The 25,474-nt window shown below is 34.3% G+C and overlaps 1 protein-coding gene and 1 long non-coding RNA gene across 4 annotated transcripts in view; both read left to right on the plus strand.

Moving 5' to 3' along the window:
- LOC105499022 (uncharacterized) overlaps positions 1-11,587 on the plus strand; it is a 45,024-nt gene extending 33,437 nt beyond the window's left edge. The window contains exon 5 of the long non-coding RNA XR_003013479.2: positions 10,637-11,587. This is a non-coding gene — a long non-coding RNA (uncharacterized lncRNA). The remainder of the gene's footprint in view (positions 1-10,636) is intronic.
- Positions 11,588-11,611: 24 nt separating this feature from the next.
- The window catches only part of LOC105499024 (muscleblind like splicing regulator 1), a 219,842-nt gene continuing 205,979 nt past the window's right edge, over positions 11,612-25,474 (plus strand). The window contains exon 1 of one of the 3 annotated variants that reach the window (XM_011771424.3): positions 11,612-11,716. The gene's annotated coding sequence lies outside the window, so the exon portion shown is untranslated. The remainder of the gene's footprint in view (positions 11,717-25,474) is intronic. The other 2 variants (XM_011771401.3, XM_011771415.3) reach the window with 2 other exon arrangements.

Here is a 25,474-nt window from a genome sequence, read left to right on the forward strand (position 1 = left end):
CTTAACTCCATTTAGAATTTTGTTTCCAAATTAAAAACAAACTGGTCATTTTTTAAATATTCTGCAGCTTCTGACATAAATTCCTTAGTGAGTTTTGATTTCTTGATGATTCTCAATACAATGTTCACTGGATATTTGTCTGAGATTTTGATTACACAGCTCCCTGAAATCTTCATTTTCCCAACTAACTTCCTTAAGTACTATAGCTCCTTCCCTAATGACCTCCTCCAGATCTTATCTCTTTTTAAAAACTTTCCCAGGTTTTGTGGAAAGAAATTACTGATGCATTTCACTCACTTTTAGTATAGGAACCACTAATACATACCTCCTGAAGTCACATAATTACTGATTTCCAAGCTTGTTTCTTGCAAGTTGTGGCCTATTCTGGTTTGGAGCAAATATTTTGCATGTTTTTGTTGATAATTACAGAAACTATAGCAGTAGAAATTGCATAGCCACAAAAGGTTGGCTTGTTGCTAAAAGATTTAAATCAGTAGTTTACATTCGCAGGTCACAGTTTTTACAAAAGGTCTTCAAATCATACATTGAAATCATTCAGTAGCCTATGTATGTTTTCAAAGGATATGTGTAACTGTTGTTCAAACATTTGCAAGTGATGCTGTGAATAATAATTTTATATGTTACTAAAATATAGTAGCTTTGTCACTAGCGTATTTCTTGTCTGTAAGTAATAGAAATAGAAAGGCGGTTACGTAGGATTTTGTTGTACTTTTATATAATCCTATTTTTGAAAAATAATCTCTCTCTAATCTGTATCTATAGATTGATAGATAATAGATAGATATAGTCATGCATCTTTTAATGGTGGGGATACCATCTGAGAAATGCATTGTTAGATGTTTTGTCTTGTGTGAACATCAGAGAGTGTACTTAGACAAATCTAGACTGTATAGCCTACTACACACTTAGGCTATACGGTATAACCTATTACTCCTAGACTACAAACTTGTACAGCATGCTACTGTATGAATACTGTATACAGTATGAATACTGTAGGCAATTGTAACGTGAACTAAACATTTGTGTATCTAAATACATGTGAATATGGAAAAGGTACAATGAAAATACAGTATTTTAATCTTACGGGAACACCATTGTATATGCGGTCCATTATTTTTATGTGATGCATTTATATACACGTACACGTGAATCTGGAAGGATATTGAATAGTAATAATCTCCAGCTGATTGTAATAAAGAATGCTCTTTATTTTCTTACAGTTTTTTTGTATTTTCTAAACATTTACGATGATTGTATATTGCTTCTGCAACTCCCATCCACCAAAAACCTATATCTATAGTGTATGTATATACATACATATTTTTGTGTATGTATATCTCTAGAAAAAGTATTTCCAGAAAGCAAAAGTTTTTCATGTCCTCACCTTCAAGAAACCTTTAAAACTACTGATTTAGTTAAGAACACAAAATAAGGACTTCGTTTCCCTAGTGTGTGCCAAATATTTGAGCTTTGATATTTTTGTGAGTTTTTAGTCACTGTGAAACATGTGACCCATTTGAAGCTTTCTAAAAGCTGTGTAACTGCTGGTAGTTGGCTTTTGGGAAGAACAGATACATTAAGGCCCAATTTCAAAATGTTTTATTATAAAACAGTACATTGAAAAGCTGTTCAGTATGATTATTGAGGGCTCAGTCTGTAGTGACCAAATGGGTATCTCTATACTTGCCATCAACTGTCAGAACTAGTCTTCAAGGTCAAAAAGAGTTATTTCTATTGATACAGACCACTACCTCCAAAAACCAGAGATTAAATTCTTCCTAAGAAATACCACTTCTCTTATTGATGATTAACAGTTCCACAAACTGTGGATTCCACATTTCCAAATATGTATCTCACCATAACCACAAAGAAAAAGCAAATAAATGAAGCTAATGTATCATTTTATGAGACTTCCCAACATAACCCATAAATATATATACCTATATATATATTTATATATATAAATATAAATATGAAACAGTATTATTCATTCATGCATCTTATATTTGACTCCAGTCTTCTACTATCCCTGATGACCTAGAAGCAGAAATCAGAAAGCCAATGCCCCATTGTTCCCTGGCAGCCTTGCTGTAAAAGTGGTTGTAGCTATCTCAAGGGCTGTCATTTGCTGAGGCCACCACTGATAGCTGTTGCATTACCTTCTCCATGGCTAGACATGGCGAGTACCCAGCAACTTCCCTCTTGGGACTTTTTTCCTGACCTGACCCTCATTTAGAAACATGTTCTTCTCTCGTACTGGTTTCATGCTATTGATAGAAAACATATCCTTTTTTTGTTTCACTATAGAAATAATAAACATAGCCCTCATCCAGTTGGCAAAAACAAAAAAAACAAAAAAAACAAAAAAAAACCCAACATTTACCTAACTATATAAAATGCCTCTGCTCAGGAATTTGAAATGTTCTTACAGAAAAGGGTGTTTCTCACAAAAAAAGTTTTCTGTTTATGTAATCCATTTGCTGGGACATAAAGACTCTTGGAACTTACAACATCATTTGATTAAAATTGTAATGAATATTCCAGGTAAGAAGGATTGTATCTTTAAATAATTTCACATTTATAAAAAATAGAAAGAAAATGGAGTGTTGATCAGAAATTTTTAATTTAAAAGTTATTAAAAGATGTTAAATAGATTAAAAATGGAAGACTATGTTTAAAGAATTCATTTTATTTTGTATTGTTTATCCAAGAAGATTAGAAAGACTATTACTTGTATTTCATAATTCACTAGTTCCATTAAGCAATTTTTTTTTTCAGTACCTAATATGCCAAAGAACTGGGATGGGACAAAAACAAAATGAAGCACACTTTCCTCCTTTGGAGCAGACAGTAGATAGTATATTTTCTTGACTCTAAGAGTCTTTGTTTTCCTGTTTGAACACGTCTCAAACCAGGATTGGTCTTTTAGTTCATGAATACATTTGAAACAGTATTATTCATTCATGCATCTTACATTTGACTCCAGTCTTCTACTATCCCTGATGACCTAGAAGCAGAAATCAGAAAGCCAATGCCACTTAATGCTGTGGGGATGTACCAAGTCCTATCAGGGACAAAAGAATGGGTGGGCTAGGTCTTGAGAGAATCCTGCTCCACATGAGTTATTTCTATGGCTGCTGTACTCTAAATGACTAAGCATTTCTGAATCCCGAAGAACCCGGCATGTGTCCTTCTGACCCCACATGATTGGATTATAGAGAAAGGCATTAATTTGACTGGGGATATCAAGAAAGATTTAAAGACACTGGAGCTGTCAGATTATTTTTCTAAAAGCATTGTTTTGCTTCCATTATTTCTTTGTTCAAAAAATATCAAATATCCAGCCTGGGCAACACAGTGAGACTCCTATCTCAATAAATAAATAAATAAATAAATAAATAAATAAATAAGCCAGGCATGCTGTTGCACACTTGTAGTCCCAGCTACTTGGGAGGCAGAGGCAAGAGGATAGGCTGAGCCTGAGAAGTTGAGGCTACAGTGAGCTGTGATCATGCCACTGCCCTCCAGCCTGAGCAACAGAGTGAGATCCTGTCTTAAATAGAACTTCCTCATTCTAAGGCCCTAAAATTTGACCACAGACTTAATTTAAACTAGACTAGTGTCTACTCATCTTGTACTTTGGGCTCTACAATCTAGAACTGTGTTGCTGAGCACTTAAAATGTGGCTAGTATAATTGAGAACTGAATTTTTAATCATATTTAATTTTAATCAATTAAATTTAAATTTAAAAATGGAAACTTTGATTTTCTATATTGCTGCATATTTGAATGGTAACATTTTGTATCTATTGAGTTAAATAAAATATTTTATTAAAATTTATTTCACCTCTTTCTCTTTAAGGTAGAGACTAGAATTTTTTTAATGATATATATGGTTTGCATTGTTTTCCTTAGACAATGCTAGTCTAAGGACAGTAAAAAAGCCTGCTTTTCTTGACATTCTACACTTCAAATAAAACATGCCCTTTCCTCCAGATTTTCTCCGTTATGAAAGACTTTTGGTTGCAAGTGACAGACATTTAATTCAAACTGGTTATAGAAAAAAGAAAATTTATTGACTTAGTTAATGAAAACAAAAGGAACAGGGATTTAGGCATAGTTGGAGTCACAGACTCTAATGATGTCATCAGAGCTCTCTTCCTCTTCTCACTTTCCCTCAGGTCTGCTTTCCTCTCTGTTGGCTTCATTCTTTTGCTGGTTTTCTCCTTTTTACAGTAGTCCCCAGTTTTAGGCTTATGTAATTCTCACAACTAGCCAATCCCAGCAAAAGCAGAGCTTAAAATTTCCACAAGTAAGTCTTATTGGCTGGCTTGAATCACACGCTCCTCTTTGAACCAATCACCGTGTCAAAGGAAAATAATTAAACTTATTTCCCAGACATTGGTCATATGGTTACACCAATGTTGGTGTAGGAGGAAATTGATGCCACTCACCTCACATGCAGTGATCCCAAAGAAGGGCCTGTTCCTCAGAGAAAAATCGACAACTTGTCACCAGAGGAAAGAGAATCATTAATGGGTAGGAAAAAGCACAGACACCCAAAAAAGCTGATTGCTCACACTAGAAGTTTTTTCTTCTTCTTCTTCAGAAGACATATAAGATGCCTGGCCAACGTGATGAAACCCCATCTCTACCAAAAATATAAAAATTAACCAGGCGTGGTGGTGGGCGCCTGTAATCCCAGTTACTCAGGAGGCTGAGGCAGGAGAATCACTTGAACCCAGGAGGCGTATGTTGCAATCAGCCGATATCGCGACATTGCACTCTAGCCTGGGCGACAAGAGTGAAATTCAGTCTCAAAAAAAAAAAAAAAAAAAAAAGACACTGTTCCTTCCCTTCATTTTCTGATGCCCCTTTCTCTCTGGCTTCATCTGTTGTACTCCTTCACCACCCCATTCCCAACCCTTTTAGTTTATGCCTCCCAAATAGGATACTACATGTAGCTCCATGAATATGATCCTGTTTCTCTGACTTTCATGCCTTTTCCAATTTGTCCCCTTCCTCTCTCCTTTCAAATACCCACGAAGTCCTACTCATCCTCAAGTGTCAACGCAATCATTACATTTTCTCAGCCAATTCTTGATTTGGCTAGCCAGGACATGTTCTATAATTCTCCTTTCTGCTTCCTCTGAAACTGTACACCTTCTAACAGATCAGTTTCAAATTAAAGTGTATAATTTAATTATATGACAGGACTAATGTAGATTTTTTTAAACCCTGCTTTTTTCCCCCTTAGAACCTTGCTTTCTTGCTCAGGCTGGACTTGAACTCCTGGGCCCAAGTGACCCCCTGCTTCAGCTTCCTGAGTAGCTAGGACTACAGGTGAACACCACTGTGCCCAACTAGGACTAATGTAAAACTTGATCAATGTCTGCTTGAAGTGGTATATTTTAAACGATCGATTTCATGTAGTTTAATGAAGGGAGTATTTAGAAGTGTTGCCATGATTAGGAGTAAATGAGGTATGGCAGAGATGAGCAAAGGTGGGAATTGCTAATTGGGTTACCACCCCTAGACCTGAAAGGCAAGGAAGAACCATGATATTGGAACCTAGTAATAGCTAGTCGCTGAGATTCAGAAAGACAGAGAGTAACTGTGGCTGTGGGTGGAGGGATACAGACACTTCCAAAATCACGCCCTGGCAGCATAAAGGAGATACAAATAAAGACTCCAAATTCTCTCTTCTCTGTATCATGCTGATCCATCCATTAGCCAAAGTTAGCTGGAATTCATTTGTATTCCCAGTCCCTATCATAACTCCCTACATACAGCTGATACAAAATATTGAATGAATGACTCTCCATAAATCTCCTATATTCTTAGTTTTTTAAACTTCATTTTTCTTAATAAACATAATTGATGTAATATAAATGTACAACTAGATGTGATTTGTTAACCTTTGCTATGTTTTCAAATAAATATATTCACAAATTAGAAGAATATTTTTTACCATCTATTCATTCACAAATTAGATTTGAAAATGCTCATCACCATCGTTCTCAGGAAACATGGTCTTCTTGGCCCTGTACCTATGATACTCAATTAATCCCCACAGTACCCCAGTGGAGTTAGTATTATCATCCCCTTTTATATATAAGGAAGCTAAGGGTCAGAGATACTTGAAAAAATTCGGACTATGCTTTCCTTTTCAATTATTTAACTGCACGAAAACAAACAAACAAACAAAAAAAGAATGTTAAAATATTTAAGCCATTCTCTTAATAAGTAAAAAGCAAAATCAGTGAACCAGAAATATTTCTGTCACCACTGAGCTATGAAAAGAGCAGCTGAAATATTGCTACTTCAGTAGTTTTAAAGTGGCCATGAAAATATGCCTTGGGAAAGAAATAGTGGTTAAAACCATGAATACATTTATTTTGTTTTACTTGAAATCTGTTTCCAGGGACATATGCCCAGATGATTGTTTTCTTCTATGTGATAGGTGCATAATAGCAAAATTTAAAAAAAAAAAAGAAGAAAAAGAAGAAGAAAGCTGATTGAGGATTAAAATGGTAAATGTGAATGAAAATAATGGGAAATATGAAAACTTTAATATTTTTCTCATCTGCATGATTTTTGAAATTTCTTTGGAAGGGTATTTTGGAAGTTCGAAATGCAAAATGTGATTATTACTATATTGTTACCTTTATCAAAATATGCTTTCACAAGAAAATAGTACTCAAATTGTCTTTAAAAAGAAAGTATTTTTGTGTATTAGATATATTAATCATAAACTATTTTTAATGCAATATATGATGTAACATGTTCATACATGTTATAAACTCCTGATACATGTTTAAATATATTTTATAATAAATTTAAATTTAAATATATTTTAAATATTTTTTTATTTCAATTATGTACTGCTTGGCACATAGAAGAAACTAACAATTTATTGACTGAGTTTATTCCAAATGCTATTAATAACCCAATAGCAATAAGTACTACTAAGGTTTAGATTGTGATCTCAAAAATCCCCGTCTACCAAAAGCAACCAGGGTTCTTTAGAGAAATGGCTGATTTCAGTTCTGGGGCAAGAAATACACAAAATGAACCTGACTATCTTGTGCCAGAAATCAAAGACATTATCAGAGAATATTAGGGTCATCTCAAGAGGTTAGCATAGCCAGCATGAAAAGCCCTGAAATGGAGGATGGGGAGAATGGACCATCACCAAAAAAGAAAAATTATTGCAATGCATTGAAACAGGATTGTCTTATAATCCTACACATTAATAAAAAGCTGACAATTATGCAATAAAGAAATGTTTGGTCCTGGTAGTAGGTGATCAGGTAAACAAATAATAAAATAAAATAAAATAAAATAAAATAAAATAAAGTAAAAAGAAACGTTTAGAATGAATTAACAGGTAGTTCACAAAACTGGACTTGTAAAGGATGATACAACATTAAAATGTGCTCAATCTCCACAGTAATCAGGGAAAAGCAAAATAAAAATATTAAGACTCCATTTTCTGGTCCATCTGATTGGCAAATCTTTAAAAGTTTAATTAAAGCAAATACTGGCAATCACATAAAAAAAAAACAGGAAATGTTGGAGGTGCAAACCTTTTTTGACTGGGCAATTTGGCAGTGACAATTAACATTTTAAATGTATATGCCTTCTGACCTAACAATTCTACTTTCCTGTATCTACCACAGACAAAGACTTGTACATACTTTTAAAAGAGACATTTATAATGCTCAACTGACCACATTGTTTTTAGCCGTGAAGAGTAACGCAAATTCAATCAGTGAGGGAATTAGATACATGTGAATCAGTTCAGAAGTATGTCTTGGGATATCTTCAAGCTATATTAAGTTTTTTAAAAGTCACAGTGAAGAACATACAGTGTGATATTATTTACATTAAAACCCCACAAAATTATTTAACTCCATATGTGTCTTACAGGTTATTATATAGGAAATAGTTAAGCAAAGATGCACATCAAACTGATAGTATTGCTTACTTCTAGGGAGAAGAATCATGTTAGAGGGAATTAGAATGGACTTTTGCTTTAATTGTATTTTTAATACTATAAACACAAGAAAGTGTTTAAGTAGTCTTTGTTTTATACTTCCAGTAACCATCTTAGATGGTCATTTAAGTCTGCATTTACAGGTGAGGAAAAAGGGCTCAAAAATATTGCCTGACCAGCTGAGGTTTAAACAATAGTAGAGTTGAAAAATTAATTCAGGCTTATCTTAGGGCCTCTATGCAGACTCTTCTCTGTACATTGCAAGTAAAAATGATTTTATATTTTGCATTGGTGAAAACTTTTCTAGGGAGATAACTGGGTTGGAAACAGAGATTTGGGAGCAATCAGTATTTGCCAATTAAAACCATGCAAGGATAGTGAGATTGTGGGTTAAGGAGAGCAAGCCCAGGACAGAATCCTGAGAAGTGGCAACATTTACTAGAAGTGCGGAGTTAAAGACTCATAAAGAAATCAGAGAAGTTGCTACATAATCAGAAGGTGAGAGTGAAGTCAAGAACTGAAAGACAGAGAACATTTTCTGGAGGAGGAAGTGGTCAACATTGGCATGTGCTGAAAACAGGTCAAGTAAGAGGACTTTTGGACTTTGGATTTGGTAACAAGATCACTGGTGATTGTGGCAAGAGTCTTGGTAAATAGGAGGAAGCGGAAAGCCATGCAGAAGGAAGAAACATGAGAAAGATAGGTGGACTTAGTATGGTCGTTCCTCAAAAAGTAAATATAAAATTACTGTATGATTCAATTCCACTTCTGGGTGTATATAAAAAAATTGAAAGTAAAGATTCAAACAGATATTTGCACGCCCATGTTCATAGCAGCATTATTCTCAATAGCCAAAGATAGAAACAACTCAAGTGTCCATCGTCTGATAAATAGGAAACAAATGTGGTATATACATACAATAGAATATTATTCAGCTTTAAGGAGGAAGGAAATTCTGACACATGCTGCAACTTTGATGAACCTAAGTGAAATAAGCCAGACACAAATGAACAACTGTCATATGGTTGAATTCATATAAAGTACCTAGAGTAATCAAATTCATAGAGATAGAAAGTAGAATGGTGGTTGCCAGGTTGAGAGCAGGAAGGAACGTTCCGTTATTGTTTAATAGGTGCAGAATTTCGGTCTAGAAGAATGAGAAAGCTCTGGAGAGAGATGGTGGTCATGGTTGCAAACAATGTGAATGGACTAATGCCTCTGAACTGTACGTTTAAAAATGGTTCAAATGGTAAATTTTGTCAAATATATTCTACCATACACACATACAAAAAAGATACAAGGGCTCAAGTCAATGTGGGCAACTTTCTCAAAAAGTTCTGATGAAGGAAAAGAAAGTAAGAGGACAAGTCAGTCAGAGGAGGAATTTTTAATGTGAAAGATACTTGAGCATATTTATCAGCCTGGAAGGGATCATTAGAGAAGAAGAGAAGTAGAGATATACATCTGTTATTCAGGCAAAAGGTACACAAATATTGAGGATATACATTAAAATTACAGCAGACATTGAGGACTATGCTTCCAGAAGTATTACTGGGTCTTTGGGGACTGATAAGCCTAGTGTTTTATATAATGATACCCAAATACCATAATATTTAAAATTTGTCTAAACACATAGAATCTAAGCAATTTTAATCACATCGACAACTTTTCTGTAGGGATTTCCTTATAAGTAGTTCACAAAAGAATTCAAATAAATTTTTATATTAATGACATACTGGGGTTTTGTTTGTTTATTTGTTTGTATTTTTTGTTGGGGTTTTTTTGTGTTTTTCTGGAGGGGGCAGCTTTCTTCACTTGGTTTATTTGTTTAACTTCCTGCAAACTCATATTAAGTATGAGTTTAGGTGAAATGGAAAATATTTCAGTTTCTAATCATCTTCTAATTACTCTGTTTGTTTGTTTTTGAGACAGAGTCTCACCCTGTCGCCCAGGCTGGAGTGCAGTGGCAGGATCCTGGCTCACAGCAAACTCTGCCTCTCAGGTTCAAGGGATTCTCCTGCCTCAGGCTCCTGAGTAGCTGGGATTACAGGGGCCCACCAACGTGCCCGCCTAAGTTTTGTATTTTTTTGGTAGAGATGGGGTTTCACCATGTTGGCCAGGCTGATCTCGAACTCCTGACCTCAAGTGATCCACCCGCCTCGGCCTCCCAAAGTGCTGGGATTACAGGGGTGAGCCATTGTGCCCAGTCTAATTACTCTTAATGCCTCTTTGGACATAAGGTTAAGTAAAAAGCAAAGAGTGTGGTGCAGTGACAGCATGATAGCTTCTAAAGTCCAAAAAGTGGTTCTTGCAACACGCGGAGGTTTGCATAATTACTATGCTTCGCTTGCAATCCATCTCCTTCTTCCCCAATGAGCGAGGGAGGTTGGGAGCAACTGCCACACATAAAAAATGAAGCTACACATTGGCTTCTATTATCTGGCGACCTGAACCGATGATAAATATATTTGTATATATCCTTTTATTTGAAGTTGGCAGTAGTATTTGCTTTGATCAACTTTTTTATGTCTTTTTTCAACCATTGTCCCTACTGTCCTTTAAATATTCTCATTTACTACTCCAACCTGTAAGAAACTTAACCAGCTAAATGTTCAGTTTTGCAGGATCTGCACCTCTGCACCTGTTTTTTACTCTTGTGGCTGAAGTAGTGAAAGATCATGTGTAAGTTCATGTGTAAGTAACAGTTTCAGTTTTGCAGTGCTTTATCTCTATGTAACAGGCAACTATTCATGAGAAAGGAAGTTTGAGACTTGTAGGTAAAAAACCACCACCCAAATTCCAGGAAAATGTCCGTTTACTGGAGGTTTTTTTGTTTTGTTTTGTTTTGTTTCTTCCTTTAATAAGATGCCTGTAGTCAGATTAGCATTTGGGTCATACTTCAAATATTTTAAATTAATTAGACTTATAAAAGCAAGTTTATTCCCATATATCAGCTGGACAGTTTTCTTCTGCATAGGGCAATATTTTCTGTGATCATTGAGCCACACAGGACATGTTTCCTTGTGTAAACGAGCACTACTTAATCAAGTATAGATTTCTTTTTTTTTTTTTTTTTTTTGAAATGGAGTCTCGCTGTGTCTCCCAGCCTGGAGTGCAATGGCCATGATCTCAGCTCACTGCAACCTCCGCCTCCTGGGTTCAAGCGATTCTCCTGCCTCAGTCTCCTGAGTAGGTGGGATTCAGGCGCCCGCCACCACGTCAGGCTAACTTTTGTATTTTTAGTAGAGACAGAGTTTCACCATGTTGGCCAGGCTGGTCTTGAACTCCTGACCTCAGGTAATCCTCCCGCATCAGCCTCCCAAAGTGCTGGGATTACAGGCATGAGCCACTGTGCCAGGCCAACTATAGGTTTCAATAGCTTAACTTTTCTAAACTTTGCTTACACATATAAACATGTGTATACTTTAATTATATATGTGTACAGGCACCAATTATAGCCTGTTGCTCTGATTTCAAGTGTAAGCTTCATGAATAATTTTCCATGCCCCATAAAATGGATAAAGCATAATGACTGTTATTTCATAACTTCCTCTTTTGGTGGACTATCCTTTTGCAGAGGAAGAAAAAAAAATGTAACTAGAGAAGAGAGTTGAGCAGAGAACCCAGATCTTTGACGTGCTGGTAGTTTGTCTCAACCCATGAAACAGCTTAACAAGCAATTATAACAGCATTGAGGTAAGAACAGTTATTTACTATTTTTCATTTTATTATTTGGATTGCTATTTATACAGCAACAATTTAAATGCTGGCCAGATTACAGTGTAGATTAGATAAACCTGATACCTCTTTCAAGTAAGTAACCGACATTTTAAATAAAAGGTTTAATAAATTGACAAAGCTTCAACTTCATATACAAGCTTTTAAAAACCTGGAAAAATTTAAAGTTTTCATTGATCTCCAAATTATTTTACCTGCAAAATAAAACATTATCATTCTTGTGTATGTGTAATTTTGCACACAATTTAGTGCTGAGGAAGCATTTGGATTATTAACAAATTTTATAACTTTTCTTCTTCCCCGGCTCTAGATTATTTCTAATACTCTCTCACAGATACACTTTTGTTCATTTTGCATATTATTAGTTGAGCACTTTCCAGAAAAAAAGCATTCTTACATTTGTTTTTACCCACTGTGAAAATATATCATTTAAAATATGACATTTCAGTATTATTTTTATATCTCTTCATAATATTTGTTTAGAAAAATTAATTTGTAGTGTAGACAGCATGATTTAAAAATTTAAATGAAATATGCAAATCTAATTTTTAAAATTTATTGTTTTCTAAATAAGTTTAATTTGTATTTATAATGCTTAAAATATAGTAAGAATGAAAAAGATATTTGGATTGATAATTGGAAATCAAACTAAACTGAAACTGATCTTATTAGTGAAATTCTAAAATAATCTAGATCCTAGAAACTTTTATTCTCATTTGCACTAATCTAGAATAATACCTACACATATTAACTGTATTTAATACAATTGTATTCATACTATAGCAATTTTTAAATCTTCCTTTTAAAAGCTGTTGGTTTCTTTATACTTTGGTAAAAACATTAAAGAGCATTTAATACAGCTTTGAAAAGAAAAATCAGTTTAAGTGAACTACTCTGGCTATATACACAAATGGAAGTTTGAAGAGTTTGCCTCTGAGCATTTTCATAACTGAATCATTTTGAGAAGGTTTCATACATCACACATTTATCATGTGAGATTTGGTAAGTGTAAATATCCCAAGACGTATTTGAAACTGTCTTAATTTGGTTTGAAAAAATTAGGCTAATCTCATGGCTTCCAAAAAAGAAAGTCCACATTATCCCTTCAATTAATAGATTTAATTTTCAATAAATTTTGGTAAATGGTGCTGTTATACTGGTTCTAGTATGTTACCTAGTACCTGGTTGGTTTTTTGTTTGCTTGTTTGTTTTACGTATTTTCATGCACTATACCAATAGTTGCTGTCTTCTTATTGTAGGAGGAAGGAAAGCAGATTGTTAGTGTTACAAACTCAGATGTGAACTGTTGAATCAAATTTAACATATTAACTTGATGAAAATTTTAAAATTAAGTTGATGGTTATGAGAAATCCGTTACAATTGTATGTCTTCATCTTTATCACACACTAATTAAACACAACTGCTTGTCAGGTCTGGTAGATCAAGCCTGTAGTCCCAGCTACTTTGGAGGCTGAGGCAAGAGAATGGCTTAAGTCAGAAGATCAAGGCTGCAGTGAGCTCTATTGCACCACTACACTCCAGCCTAAGTGACAGAGCCAGATTCTGTCTCTAAAAATATAAAAATAAAGAAAATTTAAAAATAAACACAACTACTTCCATCAGAAGTTCAAATGTCCACAATTTTAACTATGAGATATTTTGATATCATGAGCTATTTAGTGCTATATGTAGTATGGTTATATACTAAATAATGGCTAACAATCACAAGGAGACATGGCCCAAGGTAATTACAATATAAGTTGGTCATAAGTGTAATTCAGAACAGCAAATGAAGGCTAAAGCACCAGAGAAGATACTATCTTTCTGGCAAGACAGATTTGTTGTTGCTGTTGTTGTCAATAATTAATAAAGTCTGAATGAACATCCTAGTTCTAGATTACGGAAAATAAGTTTTTAAGTTGTTCTCTCTTTGAGAAAATTATCTTTACATAAGGAAAAAAGCGTGCTCATCTGAGTTTCCATGATAATATTAATAAATTAATATTAATAAATATTAAATATTTAATATTATTTATTCATCATAAATAAATATGATACATAATTTATTATTGCAAAATATAATTTTTACTTCTGAGCTGTAGATATATATTTTACCATGTTTTAGTAGATTATGTTTATGTGACATAATTATCTAATAAGTTTTCATTGAATCTAATAAAAGTTGAGGCTGCATGACTGCTGTATATAGTATTGTGAAATTTGGTCTCTGTCTTAATAAGACATAGTTTGATTGTGTGAAGTGAATGATCTTCTTGGGGATCTACTAAACTATTGGTTCCAGGGTTGATGCTGCTAATTTCACAGTTAAATGGATGTTCTCCTCCTCCTTCACAAGATGACCTTCCCAAAGTTGCTCATCTACAGAAATAGAAAAGAATGATCTGCTTATAGAGGGCTCTATCCCACTCCAACAAATAAACATACATTATTTTTCAAATAATAATTACATTTAGGAATAACAGTGCTATTTGTTTTTGACATAAATTACTAAACTTCCAAAAGAACATTGAAACATTTAGGCTTTGTTTAGTTGTTTTGTTTCCTCTTCTTTTGGCCATTTTCCCATTTGCAAGAATAAAGAGAAGAAAGCTTGTTGCCTAGAAGAAAGATAACAGTTTGGGTGCAAACGCAGACATGACCTGTTTTGAATTGAAAAACAAAAATCTTTGTATCTTAGATAATGTGGGCCTTTCAGCATTTTAAAAGCAAATTTGTGCCCTCCTGTGTTTGTTGACTTTCTATTTATTTTTAATAAATGTAAATTCCAAATGATTGCTACATTTGCATATTCACATATATTATAATTAAAATATGCTAAATAAATAAGAAATTATTATGATTGCAAAAATATGAACTATGTCAGTACATGAGCTCTGTGTGATAAAATATGTATCATTTTCATGAAGAAAATAATTTGTACAGATATAAAAATAAGGGTAAGCCATTTTATATTTCTGAATATTGCCATTTAAAAAATAAATGAAATGGAATCTAATTTACACATCTGCATTGTAGAAAATAAAACCACTGTTCGTTAATTTTTAATCTTTAAAATGTAACTTGTTATTTGAGAATTAGTATAGTTCTGTTATTTGTCTGACATCATTGATGCTTTTTATAATTTTTTATTAACTAAAGTTAGGCACTTAAATTTAATGTTTTTAAAATTCCTTCCAGTTTTATTTTTCATCCTTATATACATTTTCTAAATATAGGTTTTAACTTTTTATTTAATTTTTTAACTTTTAATATTATAGAGGAAAATACCAGATTTGCATATTTAAATCCAAATTTAAATAAAAATGTCATAGAATCATTCATTAATATTGGAACCTTGGAAAGCAGATGAAGAATGAAATTAGTCTATTGGTGTTGCTCCATAAACTAGTATAAAATTTCATACCTCATTATTATTCTACTTTGCAGATATTTCATTGTAAGCCTTTAGTTTTTTTTAAATAGGTAGTGGTTATCACATTCTCAAACTTTTTTTCACCTTGGAAAAAAATAAATTGCAATATGATTTTGAGAAAAATCACCACAGTTGTGATTTTGAAAAAAAAATTAAATTTTTTAAAAGTATACCTTAATGCAATTTATTTTCTCTTTGCACAAGAGAAAAATTTTAAGTAGGTTGCTTTTATTCTCGTTCTATGTAGGTGAATAGAGCTGAATTAGAGGAGCAGCAAAAACACTTTCTATGAAATTAGGCGGCCTTCTGAATAAAATACAATCATATATCTGATGGCAGTGAGTTTTCTTAAATGCTCACCAGAAATTCTTGTTACACTTCACCTACTTTAAAACATCTTATTTAGAAATAATTGGAAGCTGAAAAAAGTTGTAAAAATAAAAAAGTGTAATGAACCTCTTATATCCTTACCTAGATTTGCTTAAATATTTTATCCCATTTGCTTTATAACATGCTCTTGTTTTCTTCTTTATATTTTTCTATGGTCATAACTTTTTTCTGAACAACTTAAGAGGAAATCACACATAACAAGGTCTTTCAGTCTGTATTTTCCAAGAATAGAGATAATCTCTTATATAATGGTCACATTCAATTATCTACTTCATAAATTTACATAGCTACACTACTTTTATTTAATATTTGTCCATGTTCCAATTTTGCTGTTTTCAAATAATACATTTTAAAATACTTCCCCTCCAGTAAATCACCCAGTCTGGAGTCAATTATCACACTTAGTTGTCTTCTGTCTTTTTAAAGTGTATTGTTGCTAAATGTTAAGTAAAAATTGTTTATTTTTATAGTGTAAAGCATGTTTTAAGATATTTATACATGGTGGCTAAATGTATAATGGATCAATTGAAGTAATATATGCATTACTCAAATACTTTTTGTAGAGAAAACATTTAAAATCTAATCTCTTAGCAATATTTAAGAATAGAATACATTGTTATTAATTATAATCACTATGTTGTACGATAGATTTCTTGAATGTCTTGTCTCTTTAGTCCCCTTTTGTCTGGAACATTTCCATATCATTTCTTTGTCTTTTATGAAAATGAAGATTTTAATGAATATGGTGTATTCACCAACTCTTTTTTTCATTTTAATAAAGTGCTCCTCATTGTTTATTTTTCTGACATTTCCCCATGATTAGATTATGGTTATGCACTTTCTGCTGGAATTCCTCACAGGTGATGTTTCCTCTCTTGCTATCATATGTAGAGGCACATGAGCCTCTTATGTCCCACATTGTTAATGTTCATTTTTGTTGCCTAGTCAAGGTGTTGTCTGATTTCTCTATTGCATAATGATGGCTCCTCATCAAAAATTTCCCCTCAGATTTAACATTCATTGATGTTCTTGTCAAATGCAATCTTTACTATAATGGTTGCAGTATGATGGCTTTACAACTTCAGCACTCCCTCCACATTTGCATTAGTCTTTCCCAATCTACTGTAAGCAAAAGAACTCCCATCTTCAACATCTATTTCATTATTAATTTATGTATCTATTTGTTACTGCTATGGATTCACGAATTTCTTTTTTCTATGACTCAACTATTTTGGTGCTTAAATTGTTTACATTTGACCAATGGAGCCCATCCATTCTATAACAAACCATCCTCCTTCCCTCCCTCCCTCCCTCCCTCCCTCCGTTCCTTCCTTCCTTCCCTCCTCGCTCCCTCCCTCCCTTTATTTCTTTTCCTTCCTTCCTTCCTTCCTTCCTTCCTTCCTTCCTTCCTTCCTTCCTTCCTTCCTTCCTTCCTTCCTTCCTTCCTTCCTTCCCTCCTCGCTCCCTCCCTCCCTTTATTTCTTTCTTCCTCCCTTCCCTCCCTCCGTTTGTGCCTCCCTCTCTCTTTCTGCTTCCCATTCAGGGTGATCAAGTACTCCTTTTACATACAATTAGGTTCATTATTCCCAATTTTAGGTTGTTTCCCTTTACATTTTTATTGATTTAATTTTATTTTTTGAGTCAATTAATTTACTTTAAATCTTTTTTTAACCTGTCGAGATTAAGTGCTGCTTGTCTTAGACATTTCTGCTAAACGAATTTGATGCACCTTAACTCAAATGTTACTGATACAGTTCAAAAATACTTGCTTGAGTTTGGGATTGAGCTTTTATCTTTGTATTTCAAATCTCTTCAATCTACATTTAGTCTGAAGTTAAATTATCCTCCTTTGCATTCCAAAAAGTGACAATTTCAGAAAAGAAAGTAGATAGCTATAGTCGCACTGGTAGTTCACTTATCTTATGGGTTTATTATTCCAGAGCTTTTAAAAGTTAAATGGGCATGTTATCATTACACTTACAGAACAAATAATTATGTAAACAAAGACAAGAGCAATCATAAATGTAGTATAGTTTATGAGCTAAAAACTTTTTCATTATTTTATATGTGATTCTAGAATATTCCTGCCCCCAATACTTCCCTATATTCTACTCCGGCATTCATAACTGAAAATAAACCCTAAAATTCATAATAGGAAGAGAAATTTGTGGTTAATGTCAAAAGATTCATTTTCAAATTCCATTTTATCACTTACTGACTGTGGAACTTGAATAAGTTACATCTCCTATATTTCTAGACATCTAAATAACCCTAACTAAAAAACAAATTCATACCTCCTCAACTTTCTACCAATTTCTGGGTTCATCCCCCACACAGATTATTAAATCTATACACTCAGATGTTAAGAGGCATCTCAAATTCAACATGCTCCAAATAAAACCTCTCATTTCCTTCCCCTCTTTCCGCTCCATCATCAATCTTCTTTGTTTACTAAATAGCACCACCTTACTCCCTTACCCCCATTATCCAGGCCAAAAGTATCTTTAATTTCATTCTTTCTTTTCCTCACCTACACTCCATCTATCAGCATGCCTGTCTGTTCTGTTCCCAAAAGATATTCCAATGCTGACTAGAATCACCTGTTTCACATCTTGAGCAAAGTGTAAGACACTGTCATCTCTGTTCTAGATGTCTCTGTTTTTGTGGTGGCCTATTAAGAAACCTCTTTTTCTATTCTTGCATCCCTACCAATATGACCATTTAAAATATCCATCAAATCATGTGACTTCCTGCTCAAAATTCTTCAATCGCTTCTTATTTTAATTAGGATAAAATCCAGATTCCTCACTATAGCTTATATGTCTATGTGTATTCTCTCATATCCTATCTTTCATCTCTTCATTCATGATATTCTGGCTCTAATCCTCATTTTCCCCCCAGAGTATTCTGAGCTCATTCCTGACACAGGGACTTTCCACATGCCCTTCTCTTTTCTTGGCATGCCCACATACCTTATTGTGACAATCTCTTCTTTATTCAGGTCTCTTCTCAAACATATCTCCTGATAGACGCCTCCCATGGTCCACTACATATTTAATTGTAGTATTCCCCACTCCATCACTCTGTCATTTTACCCCATTTTAATGTCGCTGATAGCACATAAAATGTTACACAACATGTTAATTTTTATTTCTTTATCCAATTATTTATTATATGTTTCTTTCACTAGAATGCAAGTTCCCTGAGGGCAGAAACTTGGCCTTTGTTGTTCATGCTACTTTTACATTTTCTAGTAAAATAAATGGAGCATAGTAGGTCCTCAATAAATAAACAATGATTAAGTGAAAAGCCTCAACATTTCTGAGCCTTATATATAAAATAAGCATAATAGAAATAACTATCTTCCAACGCTGTCTTGAGGAGGCCAGTATTCTAAACTGCCATGCAAATGTCAGGTGTAGTTTCTTTTGTCGGTTTTGAGTCAAACGAACTGAGACCCAAAAGTGGTCCTTGGAGACAACAAATAGACAGAGAAGTTCTCTTTTTTTCTGTGCTGGCAATTTTCCACTGAGCTCAAAAGAGACAAGTTCATAATGACTGCCACTAATTTTTTAGAATCCTGGGGTGCAAGACCTCTGCATTTCTTGCCCCATTGCCTCTGCCCTTATCCTGCCTTGCCGTTGCCCCCAAGAAAACATGCACCCACTCTTCCTTGACAGTTAGGGTTCATTGTTTTCCTCAACCACATGGAAGAGTAATCTCCTTCCAGAATCCTTTCCTGATTAGCCATCTGCCTATGCTGGCCTCACATCTATGTGTATTTTCAATATTGTTTTGTAATTACTTCCTTGTTCTATTTTTGATCTTGAAATGGATTATAAAACTGCTCTAGGAAAATTCTTTTTCTTGTATATCCGAAATATCAAGCTTAGTTATATGTTAATACATATAACTAAGTTTTTGAGATCATAAGGCCCTAAATAATAAAACCAATGATAATGATGATAATTGCAATGTTAGTAATAATAATAGCTCTGCTATTTCATGTTAAACTTTTTTTTGCATCATCATATGTCAGGTGCATCACATGATTAACGCAATTAATGCCCTCATGAGTCCTATGCAATAAGTACTATTATTTCCACTTTACAGATTTAAGGAAAAATATAGAAGTTCAGAGAGGTAGGTAGCTTAATAAAGGCCATGCAGTTGATCTACCTTTGAACTGAATCTGCATCATATTTATATATGACCTATAGCACTTATTTTTTGAGAAGCAAAGTAGGTAAATCTGTGGTTTGGTTACAGTTAAGAATTTATGGATTATTATGATGCAGCCCTAAGCCAGAAATCTTACAATTTGGTGGAGTAAATATTAAAAGAAATATATTTTAAGACACAGCATAAAAAATAGAAGGTGCCACATGAAAGATCAAAATAATTTAGAACTGTACTTCCAGGTGCAGTGATGGTTACAAGGCTCCCTGGAGGTGGCAGGTTTAAAGTTGAACTGTTAAAATTGTTTCATTAGGTGGAGAAAAGTTGTGATAATAAATTTTCAGAAGAGTTTAGAAAAATTTCAAAGAAATAAAAAATTCTGATATTACATTAATTTAATATTGAGCCTTAACTTAATATTGAGCCTTTTAAAAAAAAATTCAGCCTTTTTAATATTGAGCATTATCTCCTACAGTGCTACCATAGGAGATATTTGGTGGCTCTGACTTTATGGTTCTTCTCAGGAAATGCGTTATGTGATGAGAGGATTTTAACTCTTGCGAGAAGCTCTGGTTTCATTTTAAAGTGAGTTTATTCATGAAGTCATATATCAAGCACTATACTTTGGGCCCTATTTTAGGTGCTGGGGAAATAGTGATGGACAAGATCAAGTTTCTACCCTCAAGGAGCCTTCAGTCTAGTGGGGAAAGCATTGAGCAAACTAGTAAAGAAATAAATTTTAAAGGGACTTTTAGATAATGATAGTGACCAGAAGAAAATCCAGCAGAGTAAAAGGATAGAGAGAAGATAGGAAAAACATCTTTATGTAGATGGTCTCCTGAGATGGTCTATTTGAAAAGGTCATATTTAAGCTAAGACCTGAACAACGAGAGGATTGAGAGTCCCATGCAGAGGACTCTGGGAAGAGTAGCTCAGGAAGCGTGACTGACCGGCGTAAGGGCCAGAATGAGCTTGGCGCATCTGAGAAGTAGAAAAGAGTCTGGGTCTAGAAGGATGGTGGGAGATGAAGCTCAGGAGCTGGAGTTGAAAAAGGGCCAAGTCACATAGACTGCAGACCAAGGAATGGACTTGCACATATGAGCAAACATTTCCAAGGACATGCACATGTGTTAATTGGGGATGGGAATGCAATGAATGAACCGTTATCTCTGGCTAACACAGGCTTGGAAAAACTGTTGTTTGAAGAGAAACAGGAATTACTACATAGGTAAAAGTTTCATAGGAGATAAATTATTACATTTAGGTGAATTTCAGGTAAGCCAAGTTTACCTTGATGAAAGTGAAAGGAGCTCAAGTATTATTTAAGTTTGTAAAGATAATGTTTTCAGCAAAAATTGTCATGGAATAGTTGACTCTAATCACGGTCATCTGATAATAGCGTCATCATGCAACTTAGTTTCTGCATGGATATGAAGCAGAAAAGACTACAGAAATAACTACATTTCAGCCTCCAGAGACAGCAGATGTTCCCTTGTTTATTGTTCCCAAATCCCAGTACCAATAGCTACTGGGCCCCTGGCAACATCAACCTGCTCCCCTTAAAAGTAGACGTAAATTACTCTGCCATTTTCCATAGTAATTATATATTGCCTATGATTTATTTTTATTATCCTAAGAGATGTAAATGACCCATATCACTGCATTTTACATGTTAGTCGGACACTGCTTGCTTTAAGGGGTAGGAGGTTGGGGCTGTGATTTGGAGAAAAAATATAGAATAGCTTACTGAAAAGACTTTTTACATTGAGTAAACGGAATCAATATTTATTTGTTAGGGATGATGAGAAAAAATGGCCTTCCCTCATACTTAAGAAGTTAATAACAATAATTATAGATTCTTCTATTTCTGGTTTGGGTTAAAAGCTGCCCATAAAAAACATTACCTGGCCTTGGACTGAGTGTGTACTAGAAGGATGACAATCATGTTGTCCCCAGGGCAGTCAGATGTGTTGCTATAGGAGCCAGAAGCTTACTTTTGAGTGCTACTGGCAACCTCCAAATAGAAAACCATTGTGCTACTGGTATTACAGGGTGTGGAGGATTATAGATGACTTATGTGCTATTTAAGCAATGCATTGTATCTTATGTGTATATATATGGGTATCATGACCACCATATTATCGGATTATTGCAGTGTGAGGTAGTGTGCGGTTTTTAAGTGCATGTGTGTGAGAGAATAGATGCATGAATATCTGCAATATGTATTAGAGAGCACTCCTGAAATATAAGCCACTTCCTGACCTGGGCAGATTAACCAAGAAGCAAACCTATTCAAGTATGAGAGCATTAGATTTTCTACACTAATAGTACACATTTGTTGACATGAACTGGATTCAGGAAGGGAATACAGAAAGAGCAGATGGACGTTTGGTTTGACTATTTAATTAACTTGGGGCTGATGATCACCCTTCAGAAAAGGATGCTGAGGATGCCTTCTCCAGAGCCAAGAGGCCTCTCCTTGTGCCTTTATTTGGCTTTCCTCCTCTCATTGGTGACCCATCATGTTAGGAAAAAAAAAAAATATCTTTCAAAAGTGTAAATGTTATTCTTTCTGTGGGTGATGTCATCATTTTAGTGGCCCAAGCATTTGTTACTAAAACAGTACTTAGCAACACATAATCATTATTTTCTCCTCTTAAAATTCTGAGTGTGTTTGTTCTGATGCAGTCAGGAGACACATTTTTCAGGGAGGTAGGAGTAAAAGCTTAAAAACATGAAGTAATGCCTGGAATAATCTCTTGACTTGTGTTCCTTAAATAAGCAAGAAGACAACTAAATTTTCCTTCCTGTGGCGACAGCTTTGGCGGAGTTAAAAAAAAAATTTTGAAATATAGTGCTAAAGGAAGTGGTTTTCATGCAACTGTGCATCATATACTCTTCGTTAATGTGGTAGATACCGTTTGCTTGACTTCATTTGACTTGTCTTTCTCATGTTTTTGCTTGTAAAGTGGGTGAGAAAAGTTCCACCAAAGAAACCTGTGCACTGACCAATCAATAGTGATGTTTCTAAAGTTCCAGTTAATCATTTCAGGAAACATCTTGGGCTCTTTTTTAATTACATCCTATGTAATATAAAAACTGTAAAGGTATTTCTGTATAGCTATACCATCTTGTAGAAAATAGCTATATGTTTCTTAAAATTTGTAATTTGATTTGAATCCTCATATTTCAAAGACACTTGAAGCTTAACAAGAGCTTACTTTTAAAAACATATTCTGTATTTTAAAATTTGTGGTTACTCTTTTAAATAACAAAAATAGATGTAATTTATCAACAGCCTGACCAATGTTAGGATAATTCTCATGAAGTCATTCATTATCACAATTCCACAAGGTAGACATTTTAAGTTTGCAGGAACCTAAGACTTGGAAAAAAACTGTCCAAAATCTTATGCCTAATAACAGATTCTAAAGCCTGTCTTTATGTCTAATAGCCAAGGCCATGGGAAATTACACTTAATCTTTTCCTACCCTGATTCTTCTAAAAAGTGTGTGAGTCATGTGCAGGCCATTGCACCAAGTTGGTTGGCAGGAGGAGGTGGGTATGCCCTATTGCCAAGAGCAGCCAACAACAAAGGCAGCAGGGCAAGGTTGCAGCAGAAGACCAAGGTTGCAACATCAGTAACTACTGCCAGTAGAAACTAGCCCATGTATCATACTTGGTATGTTATATCTGTTGCCAATAAACCCGAAGTAGATAGTGTTTTCCTTTTAGTCACCCAGTAATCTAGTCATAAACAAAATAGATTTACTTCATTGGCTGCTTCTTCCATCATGGTAAGGAAAATGCCCAAAGTTATGCCACGTATCATCTAAGCATTCCTTCTTTCTAACAATTAATTTTGGCTGCCTTCCATGAATCTGATATTGGTGCCAAACATTCCCTATCCCACAAGTTCAAGAGTAATCAAGCAAAGTTGACACCTTCTAGTGCCCACATGGGCTTCTTGGTATTTAGGGACCTTGGCAAATTATTTACAGCTTCTTTCAGACGAGCCTTCCAGAGCTTTGTAAGAATAAACAAACTTCAAAGGTCTCCGAAGGGGAAAAACTGTCCTGGCTAAGTCTATAATTTAGGCTATCTTTAGAGAGCACAACTCCATAAAGAGAGAGGTCCAAGAAACCAGCTTCTTTTATACAATTAACTTTTTCTTTACTTAATTGTAAAGACTAAATGACAAGTAGGAAAGTGCTTTTGCAGGAATGTGGGAGTCTTAAAGCTGTAGAAGGAAGATACACTGTGCATGGGAGTAAGTATGTGGGTGGGAGTTATAGATTACTGCTCTTTTGCTAGTCTAGAATAACTATGCATAAACATCTTTATAGTAGTAACTTGAACAGAATCGTTAAACCTCTATTAAAGGCACTTGATACATCATTTAAAATAAGCACAGGTTACCTTATATCCAGAAACAGAAAAAATCATTTTACATCTAGCAAAAAAAGATTTTAAAAGAGCCTTTGATTTTTGACAAAACAGATGATAATAAAATTAAATTTTTATTTATTTTATTTTCAAAATATTAATTCAAAAGCTATACTTTTGAATATACATGCTATACTTCTTGAAATTATCAAAGATAAGCTGGCTAGCTTTGTAGATATCATACCCTTAAAAGATAAAGCCCAAGAAGTGAATGATAGTAACACCAAAGACAGTAACAGCAAGAGCATATACTAATGATCAGTCACAGATATCTTCCAATCTTGCCTTTAGGGACTATGTGATGGACACCTTGCCACTTAACACAAATAGTCACTATTTCATGCAACTACTAATAGAATTCTGTCCTTATAAATGAAGAGGATTTCAGACAATATGCACATATAGTACAAGTATTGTGAAGACTTTCAACTATAATGTGAGACATTTGAATTCAATAAAAAAGGGAGAGAGCATTAAAATAATTATAATTGTTTATCTGTTGAGTTTAGATTCAGCAGTTACACACTCTCATTTTTCTCCTTCACTAAATTTTGCACATTTATATTATTTACTTAGTTGATCATAATTATTTACCATTTCATATTCATTGTCCTTGCTAGACTGTATACTTCAAGAGACTTCAGGTCTAGTTTTGCTTACCATGTAGTCTCAGACTCTAGGAAAGACTAGAATTATGCCAGGTGCTCAGTGAGTATTCATAGACCGGATAGGAAAGTTGATAGCAATAAGGTTTAGAATGAAAATGCAGCAGTAACTGGTGAGCTGGTGACCTAGGGCCAGAAAAGTTTGAAAAAGGAAAAGAATGCTCCACATTGTCTAAAAACACATTCATTACTGGGAGGGCTCGATGGAATCAGGCCCTGTCAGCAGTTACTCATTGCTAAGCCCATTGCAGAAACATAGGCATTCAAATCCATCCAGGTGGGGCCAGGAGGGTCATTTGGACTGACGGCACATTCACAAAGGCCATAAACTAAGATGTCTAACATTATCTTCAAATGAGTTTCAAATGAGGTATGTTCTGTTAATTTGTTTATGTTTATAATTTAACTATGTTAATTTATTGAACGAATTTATAAAATATATTAAATATACAGAGTAGCTTTTGTTGAATACACATAATTATACATATGAGTATGTAACTGGTGAAGATAACGTATATCTTCAAAAAGAAGTGGCCAAGAACACACTTAATCTCCCAGAGGCTCTGATGTCACTCTCAAGGGGGTACTTATAATCACAATTTC

Source organism: Macaca nemestrina, chromosome 2, assembly GCF_043159975.1.
Source record: "Macaca nemestrina isolate mMacNem1 chromosome 2, mMacNem.hap1, whole genome shotgun sequence".
Lineage (NCBI taxonomy): Eukaryota > Metazoa > Chordata > Mammalia > Primates > Cercopithecidae > Macaca > Macaca nemestrina.